At 40.0% G+C, this 14021-nt stretch overlaps 1 protein-coding gene across 1 annotated transcript in view; it reads left to right on the top strand.

The window, feature by feature from the left end:
* CACNA1D (calcium voltage-gated channel subunit alpha1 D) overlaps window positions 1–14021 on the top strand; it is a 300604-nt gene that overhangs the window by 167559 nt on the left and 119024 nt on the right. The window lies entirely within an intron of this gene.

The following is a 14021-nucleotide window of genomic DNA, read 5'->3' as shown; positions in this document are numbered from 1 at the left end:
GAATGGAGGCTGACTCGGGCAGGGGATCCTGGTGTTTCTATGCTCTGCCCTGCCTGTCCTTAGAGATGCCATCCCAGGCCCCTGAGGTGGCTCTGTATCCTCACCACCCACAGACACCCAGAAAGGGGAGCACCCTGAGAAGGAAGAAGGGGCTGCCTGGGCTCTCCCAGAAGCTGCTCCAGAACTTAACCACTGCTGGTGGACAAGCACCCCAGCTGGAAGCCGGGGTTGCCCATCTCCCCAGAGGAGCCTTTCTCACCCACTGTGCTCACACTTCCTCAGGAAGTACTTACTGGTGGTACACTTGAGTCCACACGGGCAAATCCTCACCTTTATCTTCCTCTTTCCAAGTCTGTGTCTCAAGATGGGGGAGGAGGGGTGATACCTTCATGGAATGCTGAGTCAGCAAAGAGCCCTTTATCGCATTGGTCCGCACACTGCCTTTGCCAGAGCAGAGAGCACAGCTCCTTCTCCACCTCTGCTCCCCTTCCTGGTCTGCCCTCTAAACTGCCCTGATGTTTTCAGGGGATAACGTATTTGGGGTTCTCCTTGACCGAGTGTGCTCACTTTTACACCACAGATGCAAAACTGTTGTGGGAAGCCCGACTCTAGTGATGGCCCTGGAGCCCGTGCCCCCAGTGAGGCAGGTGGGGCTGGGTTGAGGTGACAGCATCAAACCTCCCCCCCCCCCACGCACACACACAGCTTCCATCTACAGATGAATGGCTCTGCAAGCCCCTGTGTGAAGAAGAGTGCTTTCATCCTGATCAGTCTCTGTGGCCTTAGGTTAGTGTTGGGCTTGTAAGGGTGGAATTTATCCCTGGAGAAGCAGCATGGTGTCGATTTTGCCTCAGGAATGGCCTGTACAAGGTTAACAGCAATTCTGTTGTGCATTCCTTGGCGCCTCATGTCTCCCAAGTTCAACCAAACTGACTGAGGCCATGGAAACTGCTAATTTTAACAGTGCCAGTGACATGCCTTATCTCCAGGCTTCCCGGCACAGGAGCCATCGCCCTGGCGTGATGAAGCAGCTCAAGACGGGAGAAAGAAAAATATGGGAGGAGGGGCTCCTTAATAGAATGGTGGGCATTAAATATTGACCTCCATGGGACAACCAGTTTACTGGGATATATTTTAGGGAAAATAATAAGTAATTTAAAAGCATTTTTATATGAAAACAAAACTTAGATCCCTTCTGAGGGAGAACACATTGCATGTGAAAAAATAAAATCCAAGACTCCCCAGTGATTTCCACTGTCCGTTCCTGCTGTGCCCCAGCCCCTGGGGGCTGCACATGGAAGGTGCTCCACTGTGAGGCCACAGTGCTGAAGGGTACTTGGTGCAAAGTAGAGCCATGGCTGCAAAGCAGAGCCTTTCAGCCATCTCTGCTGGTTCGGCTAGCATTTCCTGTTGTGTGCTGGCTCTGGCCAGAGACCAGGGGTGCTGGCATTCTAAGACACAGAGGCATTGGACTCAGACTCTCCTTGTCTGGTGGGGAGGCTGTTAAGCAGTGCAGGACGGCCAAGCTGGAGCAGAGGTGTGCTGTGGCCTGTGTAGGCTGCATGTCTGTGAGCTGGATCTTGAAAGGCGATAAGGCATCTACGGGAGGGGGGAACCTATGAGGAGCCTGCTCCTACCTCCCTGAACAATTCCCAGCTCCTCTGGCACTTCCTTCCCCTTAACTGGCCCCCAAAGCAACAAAAAAATCAAAGCGAGTCATTCGTATGCATTTTCTTGCGAAGTTTTTTAAAAATTTGCTTTAGTCTTAGAGTTCTTCACAGTTTTTTTCTAGGGAACTGAATGTTAAAAGGAAGACAACTTGTGTTGCATGGCCCCTTAGGGACCCTCAGACCCGCGCACATATAATCCTTAAAGCGCTGAATTAAAAGCCTCCCATTTTAGAAACTTCAGACTGTGCTATTGCCTTCTGATGAAGAATCGTTAAATGGTGCTTGTGTGTCTTTAAAGTCTGTTAACCCCTTGGAAGTACTTGTTTCTGCTCCTTGGCTTTTTCTTTGTGTGTGTGGCCATGCCATCCTATTGTATTTGTGAACTGATTTTAACCTGCACACTTGATTTGGTGTTGGTACATTTTTAAAGCATTCTAAGACTGATGCTTTAGAAAAATCTTTGGTTTTACAACAGATCTTTTCTCAAGGTGAGTATGAAGTTTATGAAGTGTATACCCTGTGTAGCCAAGCATGAACACAGATGAAGACTTTTATCTCTGGTGGTGGTGGTCTTTGGGGAGGGGGAGCCAAGAATGTCTGTGGCTTGTGCTGCAATTTTACACTGTCATTGAGGAGATGATCCTGTTATGACCAAGGATTAGAAAGAATGTGTCATTTAAGTTTATAAGTCAGATTATGTCTCTTCTCATGCTGTGGGTGGTTATGTTTTTGTTTTTTTTTTTAGAAGTTTCATGAATTTTTTACTTTTAACATTGTTCATTTAGCTCCTTGTCCCTTTTGAGGCTTTTGTCAGTAAATAGAATAAGAGAACTAATTGGTGGCTCGGTGCTTTGTTTCTTTAGAATTACTGCCAGATTCCTGGGGGGCGGGGGGGGGGGAGGAAGTGGTTGTCCTGGGCAGTGGATTCACTTTTTCACCTGTAGGCCCCACCTGATGCCAGGCGTACCTGTGGTGAGGCCCCCTAGAAGAGACTGGTAGATGCGAAGGCCTGAAGGCCTGGGTTCTGGTCCTGCCAGTGTCCCCCACCAACTCTGAGCCTTATCTTTGTAGCCCTGAGCTTTGGTCTCCTGGTCTCTTAAGTAGGGATGGTCCCGTTGTGCAGCCTTCCTGCTAGGGTGGCTGGCTTTATATCAACCTTATATATACAACATAGAAGTAAAGGATTTGACTCATCGAATGCATCTTCATCCTAAATCCATGGACCTCCTCCCAGTCCCCTCTCTGGGCAAATGGGGACAGACACAGGAGTTCTTTGGAAATTAAAGTGTACCATTTTCTGGATTTACCAGGAAGCGACCAAGAGAAATGAGTCTTGTATACACATTCATACTGAACTCTGTGCCCCCAAGGTGAAGCTATGGAGGTTCTTTGTCAGCCACAAAGTATTTTCCAGCTCTAAATCTTTGTGACTCAGGTTCTCTCTGACAGTGAATTTTTTTTTTTCCACAACGTAGGGGAATGGCATTTTTGTAGCATCATGGTTAATCACACCAGCTTTAGAGTTGGAAAGTAATGACTTGATTCTCATTGAGCCTCACTTTCCTCATCTGTGAAATGGAGCTAAAATACCAACCATGTGAGTTGTGTGAGGATTCAATGAGCTGGAGCATAGCATAGCTCCTTGTTATCGTGGTGGCTTGAGTGAGAGAATATAAAACGTGATTTGTTGCAAAAAAAAAAATAATATATATATAATCAACTCAGTCTTTTTAATAATAATTGGTCAAGATCAGCCTGCATAGTGGAAACTCTTAAGTTATATAATATTTTTAAATGTTTTATTGCATACACACATGTATATATAATGACATAAGCCAGTGATTACTGAAAGATATTACATAAACCACCTCCTGGGCCTGCTTTAAAGAATAGATTAAAATCATTTATAACTCGCCTATGAATTCAAAGCTTTGGTTTTGCCAACATCTTAGGGAAAATATTTGAAAGACTTTCTTAAAGCAGGCTTTGTATGTTAAAAGATAATGTTTTTTGTAAAGCAGGTCTTATGACCTAAGACTGAATATAAACCCAGCCCATGTCTCTAAGTTCAAAGTCCTTCATCTCTAAATTGTGTTCTCTGTGTCCCAGTAAGTTCTAATTTACCAGATCACAGATATCTTTTTAAATCATTAATCCAATTTTATATTACTAGAGGCCTGTTTATCTTCACAAGTTTTGAGGGAACATGGATGAGGTGAAGCATTCTAGAAAAGCAAGGGCCATTTTCAAACCAGTGAATTATTCTGAGTTTCACTATTCGGCTCTTCTTATACCCCATTCTAGTTACATCAAATCCCAGGGCCTCACAAAGACTTAGGCATGGCTACTTGACTGTGCAACTGTAGATATGGAAGGAATGGGGAGGGAAGGTGGTGGTAATGGTAGTGGTGGGGACTCTGGACTATATTATTTTGGGATTTTACAGAGCAGGATCGGTCTGGGGCATCATTTGTACCCTGGTCCATTTAAATTCACACCATTATATAAGACATGGTAGGTCAGAGGTTGCCTCGGATTCCTTCTCCTTGAATATTGGCTCAGGAGGCAAAACATAGCAGGTAGATGGTAGTTGTATCACTGGTGAATGCTTTCTAAGTGGAGACATAACCTCTGGGAAGAGGCATTCTTATAAATTATTCATGACTGGGATTAGATTTTGCTCTCATTCAACACTACCAGCATCTGCTGATTGAAAATGAACACCAGAATCTTTTCCTATACATACTCCTCTGACATACCTGCGTCTTCGAAGAGTAGTTGAATTGCTTACAACATTGAAAGGGGTGGTGTTAGATGATGGGATAACCAGGCTGCCTGTGTGATTGGGTGCTTCTGTATTACAGAATGAACTTTTACTGATTCATGACTTAGTCCTGTCTCCTGACCAGCAGACTAAGAAGGCACATCGAACTCTAGTCTTAAAAACAAAAAAGAGGGTATAGGTTTCTTAGATCTTACAACTTAAAAAAATTTTTTTTTCTGCTTGTAATTAGTGATCATGCTGCCAGAATTGCAGACAAAGACCCCTTTAATGATCACTGGCAGCAGAATAACTCTCAGATTTAGCTGGGTTTGTCCTTTTATTTTTGAGTTAGGCTAATATGTGAAAGATTTTTCCACACAGTTGGGTGTCTCTTTTCTTGTGCTTGGAAGTAATGTTGTGAGTGGGGTTGGAGATTGAGGGAAAGAGCCATGGGCTCTCTTTAGTGCCTTCACCTGGTTTGGCTTGGGTAGAACAAGGAATTGAGCCCTACTTCAGCTTTCCATGGAAGAATGCTAAATTTCCTTTTTCTGATCAAGAACCAAGCGAAACATTTCTATATACTTTTAAACACTGAACTTTCTTGTTGCAGAGTAAAAAGGCTGTTGGGGGTAGCTGGCAGCTGGATCCTGGTGCTGTCGGTACCACAGTACCTGAAGTGCACAGGCTGGTAGCCACACCTGACATTAGCAAGTGAGTGGTAACCTCTCTGCCACTGGCTCGCAGCTACTGTTTCCATAGAAATGGCTGTCGGGGATCAGGGGAAGCGAGGTAAGTGAAAGTTTTTCGCTGATCCTTGTTTCCATCAAGCTGACGCCTGTTTCCCTGGCAACAGCAGTGGACAGCAGCCAGGCACCGGCAACAGATTGAGCAGAGCTCTCTCACTTGTCAGCTGTGGCTATCATCTGTTCCTGACCGAGTTCCTTTTTTATAATGCACAGCAAAGACCGCTGAGGACCAGGAGGCACCTCTGGCCACGTATTTCCTCCTGGGCCCCAGTTGTGCTGATGGAGAGCTCTGGGCTGAGCAGCTGCTCCCTCGGCAGCCTTCCCTCCACCGTGCTCTGCTGTGTTGATGGGCAGTTAAGGGGAGACGTAGTTGTGGGCGTTGGTGTTGTAGGGCAGGTTATTTAGTCTTTTTTTTTTTTTTTTTTTTTTTGGTTATTTAGTCTTTGATCCCAAGTCCTGGGGGAAGAGAATTCATTATACTACTTTCATCCACAGACCCAGCTCTTCATAACGCTGCTGGAAACTTAATGGCCAAAATTAAAGCCATAATTTTCCTGTGTTCCCTATTCGATTGGTGGCCTTAACAATTGCTGTACAATGAAAGGAATGTTTATGAACTTAATAATTTGACTTCTTATGAGAAACATATTGATGGTTGCTCCTAAGTTGCTACTGTCAACCATATTGTCAGTTTTTTTTTTTCCTTCTGTGTGATGTTCTTTTGCAGGCTGTTAGAATTGCTCACAGAGATCAAATATTGGTATAGCCGGGCAGCTCGGCATACAAAGGCCAGTATGTTCATAGTACAGGGAGTTCTTCTTTATTAAAGTCCAGCAGTTGTTCCCTTCTTGGAATTTCATTTTATTATTTCAGCAGATGTATGCATCCAAGGCACAAGTATCCTCCTCCCCCACAAGACCGCTGTCCTGGGTCCCGGGAGGCAGAAGGGAGTAATGCTTATTGCCGTGGTGTATAAGATGGGAGCGTGTAGGTAGGTAGTGGCATGGAGTAAGGTGCTGAGCAGTGTCTGGTTTTAAATCCTATAAGGTACCATCAAAATGCTTTCCCTCTGAAACAAAACAAAACTCTGGTATTCAGAGCTGTGTCTCTGAGAATCAAATGAAGATATGGAGCCACTGTGTTATGAGAATTTAGATTGGCTGTCTAGAGGAGCACTGAAAAATTATGGATTTCCTGTCTCTGGAGGGCTTTTTGAATGACTGTCTTCCTCAAGCATCTGAACTAGGGCAATATGCTTGGAGGGCAGTATCAAGATCTGACCCTGTACCTGCTGGTTGGGTTCAATATAACAGACTAATAAGAATCAGAAAATCTAAAAGAAAAAAAAAAAAGAAAATCTTGCTGGATGCTTTTTCTCTTTCTTACACTTCTTAAGGAAAAAAAAATGACTTATTCATTTAATGAATATTTTTAAGTGCCTACACAATAGTCGATGTATTTGCCAAGCACCTTACTAGACATTGGGTTTCTAATAATGAGACAAAGCCTAGTTTTTGTCTTCATAAAGCTTGTATCTAATGGGAGAGACAAAGATTATAATTATAAACTTCTGTAAATTCTTTGAAAGAAAGGTATGTAGGGCTGTGAGAGTGTTTAAAAGGCGCAGCTGATATCTAGGGGCTGAGGAGGAGCATCCTAGAAGAAGGGAAAATGCACGAATAGCCATCATATCCAGGCAAGATGGGGGAGAAGTTGAGGAAGGGTATTCCAGTCAAAGGAAAACTCGCTCAACGGCCCTACAGTAGGGAGGAGCAGAGGATGCTGGAGTAACTGAGCAAAACCAGGGGGGCAGGCACCCAGGGAGCAAGGAAAGAAGGGTGGAGAGAGAAGACTGATCAGCAAAGCCCAGATCAAGAGAGGTCATGCTAGATCACATCACAGATTTTGGTCATTAGCTGAAAGGTAAAGCTACTGATGAATTTGAAGCAGGAAGTATGTGATTTATATTTGCATTTTATAAGGGTAATTCTGTGTTATGATGTCTTCAGCTTACCTTGAAATGGATCAAAAAATAAGATGACTTTGTGAATGGATAGAAGGGTGGATAGAGAGGTGATAAAGAAAATCTAGATGTTAATTGTGAAATTTAGGTGGTAGGCATTTGGGTGTTTACTGCATAATTCTTCTATGAATGTTTAGAAATTTTCTTAACAAAATGGAAAAATTTGCGTGTAAAAAATCACTCTGGCTGCTGCAATATGAACGGACTGGTAGATACAAGACTGGATATGGGGAGGTCAATTTAGACTGTTTATAATCTGCTTCCAGCCACAACATAGTAACAGTTGCAGAGTCCACCTTTTTACCAGAAACCATTAGAAAACTGGCCAAAATATATGAAGCAGTCTTTTCCCCCCAGAGATGGAAATAGGCAGTGCAGGATTGGGATCCCTAAGAGAAGGGAAACCCATCAAGTAAGCCCCACAAATGCCTTGGTTTTCTGCCTGAAGACCCTTTCAGAATTGAGGCCCAGGGAGGCAGAGCCCAGCAGAGGACAGCAGTCTTTTGCTGAGGAGGCAAAGAGCAGAGCGTGGGCTGCTGAGGCAGCTGGAATTTTCAGAGCAGGGTACTGGAGAGAGGGCTGTGCAGAGAAGGGGGTTTTGGAAATCTAACTAGGGATCCTCTTAAATCTTTGACTCTAAGCTGCTATGAAACTACCAAGACATGGTAGAGAACAGCTGCTAGAAATCTGTGAGCTGCTGGAGACCTCACTATGCTGGGAAACACAGGGGTTCTGATCAGCTGGAGTGGACTGACCTTGATAAATACATTGGGCAGTCAATTGAGACTTCAGAAAAGCCAGGTCTTAGGGGTTGAGGCTTCTTTAGCTCTATAGTAAGAGCTCCTCTAGACCTGCCCTAACAAAGCTTAAAAACAAGCTTCGAAAGGCCCAGGTTAAGTGGCTAATTAATTAAATACCTGCCAAAACAAAAGTCAACACCCATTACAGGAAGACACCCAAATCCAGATGTTCTCTCAAATGTTTCTCCACATCATTAAGAATCACAGGACATGAAAAGAAGCAGGAAAACATGATCAGAGTCAAGGGTGGATAAGTCGATACAAATTGAGAGATGACAGGAGTGTTGCAATTAGAAGTCAAATACTTTGAAATTGCTACTACAAACCTGTTTAATGAATTGAAGGAAAGGATGGATATACTAAAGGAACAGATTGCAAATCTCAGCAGAGCAATAGAGGCAATACTATGTCTGGAATAAACAGATTGAACACTGGGAGGAAAAGAGAGATGATCAGTGAAGACTTCGTGATCTCCAAGGACAACATTAATCTGAGAGATGTGAAAATGGAGTCCTAGAAGTAGAGGACAGATTGGAGAAGAAAACAATTTTTAAAGAAATAATAGGGATCCCTGGGTGGCACAGCGGTTTAGCGCCTGCCTTTGGCCCGGGGCGCGATCCTGGAGACCCAGGATCGAATCCCACATCGGGCTCCCGGTGCATGGAGCCTGCTTCTCCCTCTGTCTGTGTCTCTACCTCTCTCTCTGTCTCTCTCTCTCTCTCTCTCTCTCTCTGACTATCATAAATAAATAAAAATTAAAAAAATAAAATGAAAAAAAAAAGAAATAGCCCAAATGTTGAAAATTTTTTGAAAACTATAAATTCAACATCTAGGATGCTTAGCAAACCTCAGGTAGTAGAAACACAAGGAGAAGTGCACCTAGACCCATCAAATGCAAATTGCTGAGAATAAAGACCGGGAGTATTTTCAAAGAAACCAGAAAGGAAAGGGCAATTATATATGGGGGAAAAATAAGATTATACACTGACTTATTCTCAGATATGATGTAAGCTGTAGAACAATGGGATGACATCTTTCAAGAGCTGAAAGAAGAAACCAAAATCTGTATTTAGTAAAATGTTTCTAAAAAGTTAAGCTAAATAAATAAAAAGTTAAGATGAATTATCAGAGATGATTGGTCATCAACAAATCTGCGCTATAGAAAATGTTAAAGGAAGTTCTTCAGGCTAAAGAAAATAATGCCAGATTTTAAAAATATATTTAAAAAAAGGAACACCAAAAATGGTAAACATGAATACAGAATTTTCTTCCTTTCTGAATTTCTTTAAAGATGATGAAAGTGAAAGTAATAAAAATATTGTAGGGACTACAGTATGTTAAAAAATGACAACAATAGCACAAAAGATAGTTAAGTGGAACTTTATTATTGTAATATTCTTACATTATATGTGAAATATTAAGAATTCATGGTAGACTAATAAATTAAGGATGCCTATATGAATCTCTAGAGCAATGATTTAAAAAATTGTTATCCTAAAAGCCAAAAGAAGAGATAAAATTGAGTGTTAAGTAGTAATCATACTCAATTATTCAAAGTAAGGCAGGAAAAGAACAAAGAACATGTGGGATTCACCAAAAACCAACAATAAGATGGTAGACCTAAATCCAACCACATCTTTAATTGCATTAAATGCAAATGGACACATTTTAATTAAAAGACCTATTAGACTGCATATAAGAATGCAAGATGTTATAAATATAGTTTAAAAACAAAAAGTTGGGTAACTATATTAATATCCTACAAAAGGAATTTCAATACAAGGAGTTTTTCCAGAGATAGAGGCATCTCATAAAGGGATCAATTCATCAAGAAGATCATGAGGATTCTAAGTGTCTTTAAAATACATAAAGAAATAAGCTTTAATATACACAAAGGGAAAGCTATAAAAACTAAGTGAAGAAACTAATTCACAAAATTCACAAACATAGATGAAAGTTCTTATAATCTCCTTTCAATAATTGATAGAGCAACACTAAGTATACATAATGTCTAAGGACTATCAGCCAAATTGAGCTAATTGATAATTATAGAACACTATATCCAGGAACTGCAGAATACACATTCTGCTCAAAAGTGCATGGAACATTAACCAAGGTAGACCACATATGGACAGTAAAAGTCTCACTCAATTTCACAAGATTGAAATCTTAGAAGTATGTTTTTTTCCAGCAGCAATAAATGTGAAGTAGAAGTCAATCACAATAAGCTGTCTAGACAATTCTCCAAATACTTGGAAATTAGATAACCTATCTCTAACTTATAACTCAAGGATAAATATTACAATAAAATATTTTAACCTGAGTAGTGAAAACGTAACATCTCAGAATTTGCATTATCCATCTAAAGGAGTGCTGAGAGGGAAAGTTACAGCTTTTAATGCTTATATGAGTAAAGAAGAAAGGTTTAAATTCAATGATCAACACTATCATCTAAGCATTTAGAAAAAGAAAAGTAAAAATTTGTCCAAGTTAAGTGAAAAATAATGAAGAATGAAAGTCAATAAAATAGGAAATACAAATAATAGGTAAAGTTAATAAAGGCAAAAGCAGGCTCTTTGAAAAGCTTACTAAAATCAACAAGTCCCTAGCAAGACAAAATCAAAACAGAAAAAGGCAAATTACAAATTACCAGTATTAGAAATGAAAAGGGGGCATCACCCCAGACATGAAAACAATAGCAAGAAAATAGGGTAAAACATTTTATGAGAATAAGTTCAATATTACTAGGAGAAATGGGCAAATTTCTTGAAAAACTCAGCTTACCAGAATGGATTCAAAAAGAAATAAAAAACCAAGGAGCTCTATATTTGCTCTTTAAATAGAATTCAAATCACAAATCTTCCAAAGAGAACTAGAGGCTTTGATGATGTCTAAAGTGAATTGTGTCAAACAATTTAGAAATAAAGAATGCCATTCCTCGAAAAATCTTTTGCAAATAATTGAGGAGTGAACGTTTTCCAGCTCATTTTACGAGGCCAGAATAACCTCAATACCAAAACTAACCAGACATAATAAGAACATCTTTCAGTAATATGACATAGAAATTCTCAAATATTAGCAAATCTAATCCAGCACTATGAAAGGAACAAATGGGGTTTATAACAAAAATACAAGGTTGGTTCACCATTGGAAACTCAAACAATGTAATTTACCATATTAACCAAATGAAGGAGAAAAATCATATGATAATCTCAGTAAATATAGAAATTGCTACTGACAGCATTCTATAACCATGATAAAAACTCGGCAAACTAGGAATATATGGGAACTTCCTCAACCTGAAAAAGGCAATCTATTAAAAAAAAAAAAAGAAGAAACCAAAACTGTAACATCATACTTAATGGCTTTTTTCCTAAGATTAGAAACAGGTAATCATTCCTCCCTCACCTCTTTTATTCAGTATTATGCTAGATAGAATTCCTGACTAGTACATTGAGGCAAGAAAAAGAAAAGGCCGAATGATTAGAAAGAACTATTTCTATTCACAAAGTGACCAAAGACTTGGAAATGATAAATGAATATAGCAAGGTCACAGGGTACAAGATCAGTTTACAAAGATTTTATTCCTGTATATAAGCTGCTGCAAGCATGTGGAAAATGAAATTTGAAAAAATATTTATAGGGATGCCTGGGTGGCTCAGCACTTGAGCATCTGCCTTTGGCTCAGGGCATGATCCTGGAGTTCTTGGATCGAGTCCAACATCAGGCCCCAGCATGGAGCCTGCTTCTCCCTCTGCCTGTGTCTCTGAGCCCCCCCCCCCCGTGTGTGTCTCATGAATGAATAAATCTTTTTTTAAAAAATATATTTATAATAGCATCAAAAACAGAATACTTAAGGATAGAAATAAGGAAAGCTATGGAAGATTTCTACACAGAATATTGTAAAACACTGATTAGTAAAATTAAAGGTGGTCTAAATAAATGAAGGCATCCCATAATCATGGATTGGAAGACACAATATTGTTAACATGTCCATTTTCCTCAAATTTTCTACACATTCAATGCTGTGCCATTTATAAATCTTTTTAAGATTTTTTAAAATCTTGATAGCTTTTTTTTTTTTTAGAAACAAGCTGATTCTAAAATTCACACATAATTGCCACATAGCCAAGTAATAACCAAAATAATCTTGACAGTGAGCAAAGTTGAAGGGCTTATACTATCTGGTTTCAAGACTTACTGTAATGCAAAGTAAATTTAATGTCATTCTGGCCTAAATATAGATATATAGAATACTTGAGTGGAATAGTCCAGAAAGAAGTATATGATCAATTGTTTTTTTTTATAAAGGTGCTAAATAATCCAAAATGGAGAAAAAAACACCTTCAGTTAACAATAAATAAAAGGATCTTGACCCTTAGGTCACACCAGACACAAATAGTGACTTGAAATGGACCATTAAAAAGCTAAAAATTAAATTTTTAAATGATTTTGTCCTTCAGAAGTAAGAAATTGAGAGGGAAACCACACACTGGGGAAAATCTTTCCTCTGTCTATAGGTAAGAAATATCTGACAGAATTGTACCTATAACATACAAAGAATGTTAACAACTAAAAACATAACCTGGTTAAAAATTGGCAAAAAAACTTGAGCAGAAACTATATAAAGAATATACAAAAACAGCCAATATACATTAAGGATGTTCAATATCAGTCACCTGGGAAGTGCAAGTTAAACTTCAGTGAGATACCATGTCATATACAGTAGAATAGCAAAATTAAGATGAACAATACCAACTATTGGCAAGAATATAGAGCAACTTATGCACTCATACATTGTTGGTAGAAACATAAAATGGCACAACCACTTTGGAAAAGTTTGTCAGTTTCTCATAAAGTTAAATACTATACTGGCCCAGCAGTTCCATCCCTATAGATAATGAGCCAAAAGAAATGAAAACCTATGTCCACTATGACTTGGCTATGAACATTAATGGAGCTTTGTTCTTAGTAGCTCCAAACTGGAAAAACCCAAACGTTTATCAACAGGCAAATAAATAAATTGTGATGTAATCAGAAATTGGCATACTATCCAGCAGGATAAAGGAATGGAAATACTAATACAGTGTTATTGATGAAACTCGCATGCATTTTGCGGAGGGAAGAAAGCCAGGCACAAAGAGAGCATATGGTGTGACCATTTATATGGAGTTCTGGAATAAGCAAAATTAATCCATAATATAGAAATGAGATCACGGATTTTTTTTTTTCCTCAGGAGGAGGGATGCTTGGCTGGGAAAGGGAATGAGATAATTGGGCAGTGATACCCATGTTCTATATCTTGATCAGTGTGTTGTTGATAATGAGTGTCAATGTTAGCTAAACCACAAACTTAAAACCTATGCATTTTTATTCATAACTTGTGTTTTTATAAAATTGATTTTTAAATACCATTACAATAGAATTGAGAGAGTATTTGCTTTGGGTGAAGATGCAGTAGCAGATGGCAGATTTACTGTCCTACCTGAAACAGCAACAAAACCCAAACCAGACCATATATGTGAAACACTGGCCATCAGGTAATTAAGAACAGGGGTTAATTCCTGAGAAACAGGAAGTAAGCTGAATGAGCACCACGACTGCCCCAGCTCATTGGCTTGAGAGAGATCTGGGGTCACCATAGCACATGGAGGAGGGACCCAGACGGAGCCCTGTGACCTCCAACTGTTGAGAATATGTAGAATCTGCAGAAATCAAGGTGGCTGGAGTATGCAGGACAGAGTATCAGAGAGGAGACAACTACATAGAATTCTGGAGATGAGCAGAAAGTCCCCCTCAAGATGTAGCAGAGTTAACTATTTAGCACATGTCTGTAGGAAACTACCCAAGGCTGAAGGAAGAACACTGGAATGGATTACAAAGGATGATATTCAGTGCTCACATGGGACCAGGAACATTGCCTGTTCTCAATGGTCAGACTGGAAAACTAATTTGTGGGATACTGGGTAAAGTACTCAAAGGATTTGCCTAGTGAGGAATAACTAGACCTGGATGGGG

Source organism: Nyctereutes procyonoides, unplaced genomic scaffold (assembly GCF_905146905.1).
Source record: "Nyctereutes procyonoides isolate TBG_1078 unplaced genomic scaffold, NYPRO_anot_genome, whole genome shotgun sequence".
Taxonomy (NCBI): Eukaryota; Metazoa; Chordata; class Mammalia; order Carnivora; family Canidae; genus Nyctereutes; species Nyctereutes procyonoides.
Note: the sequence above shows the minus strand (reverse complement) of the source record. Positions and strands in the feature narration are given on the sequence as shown.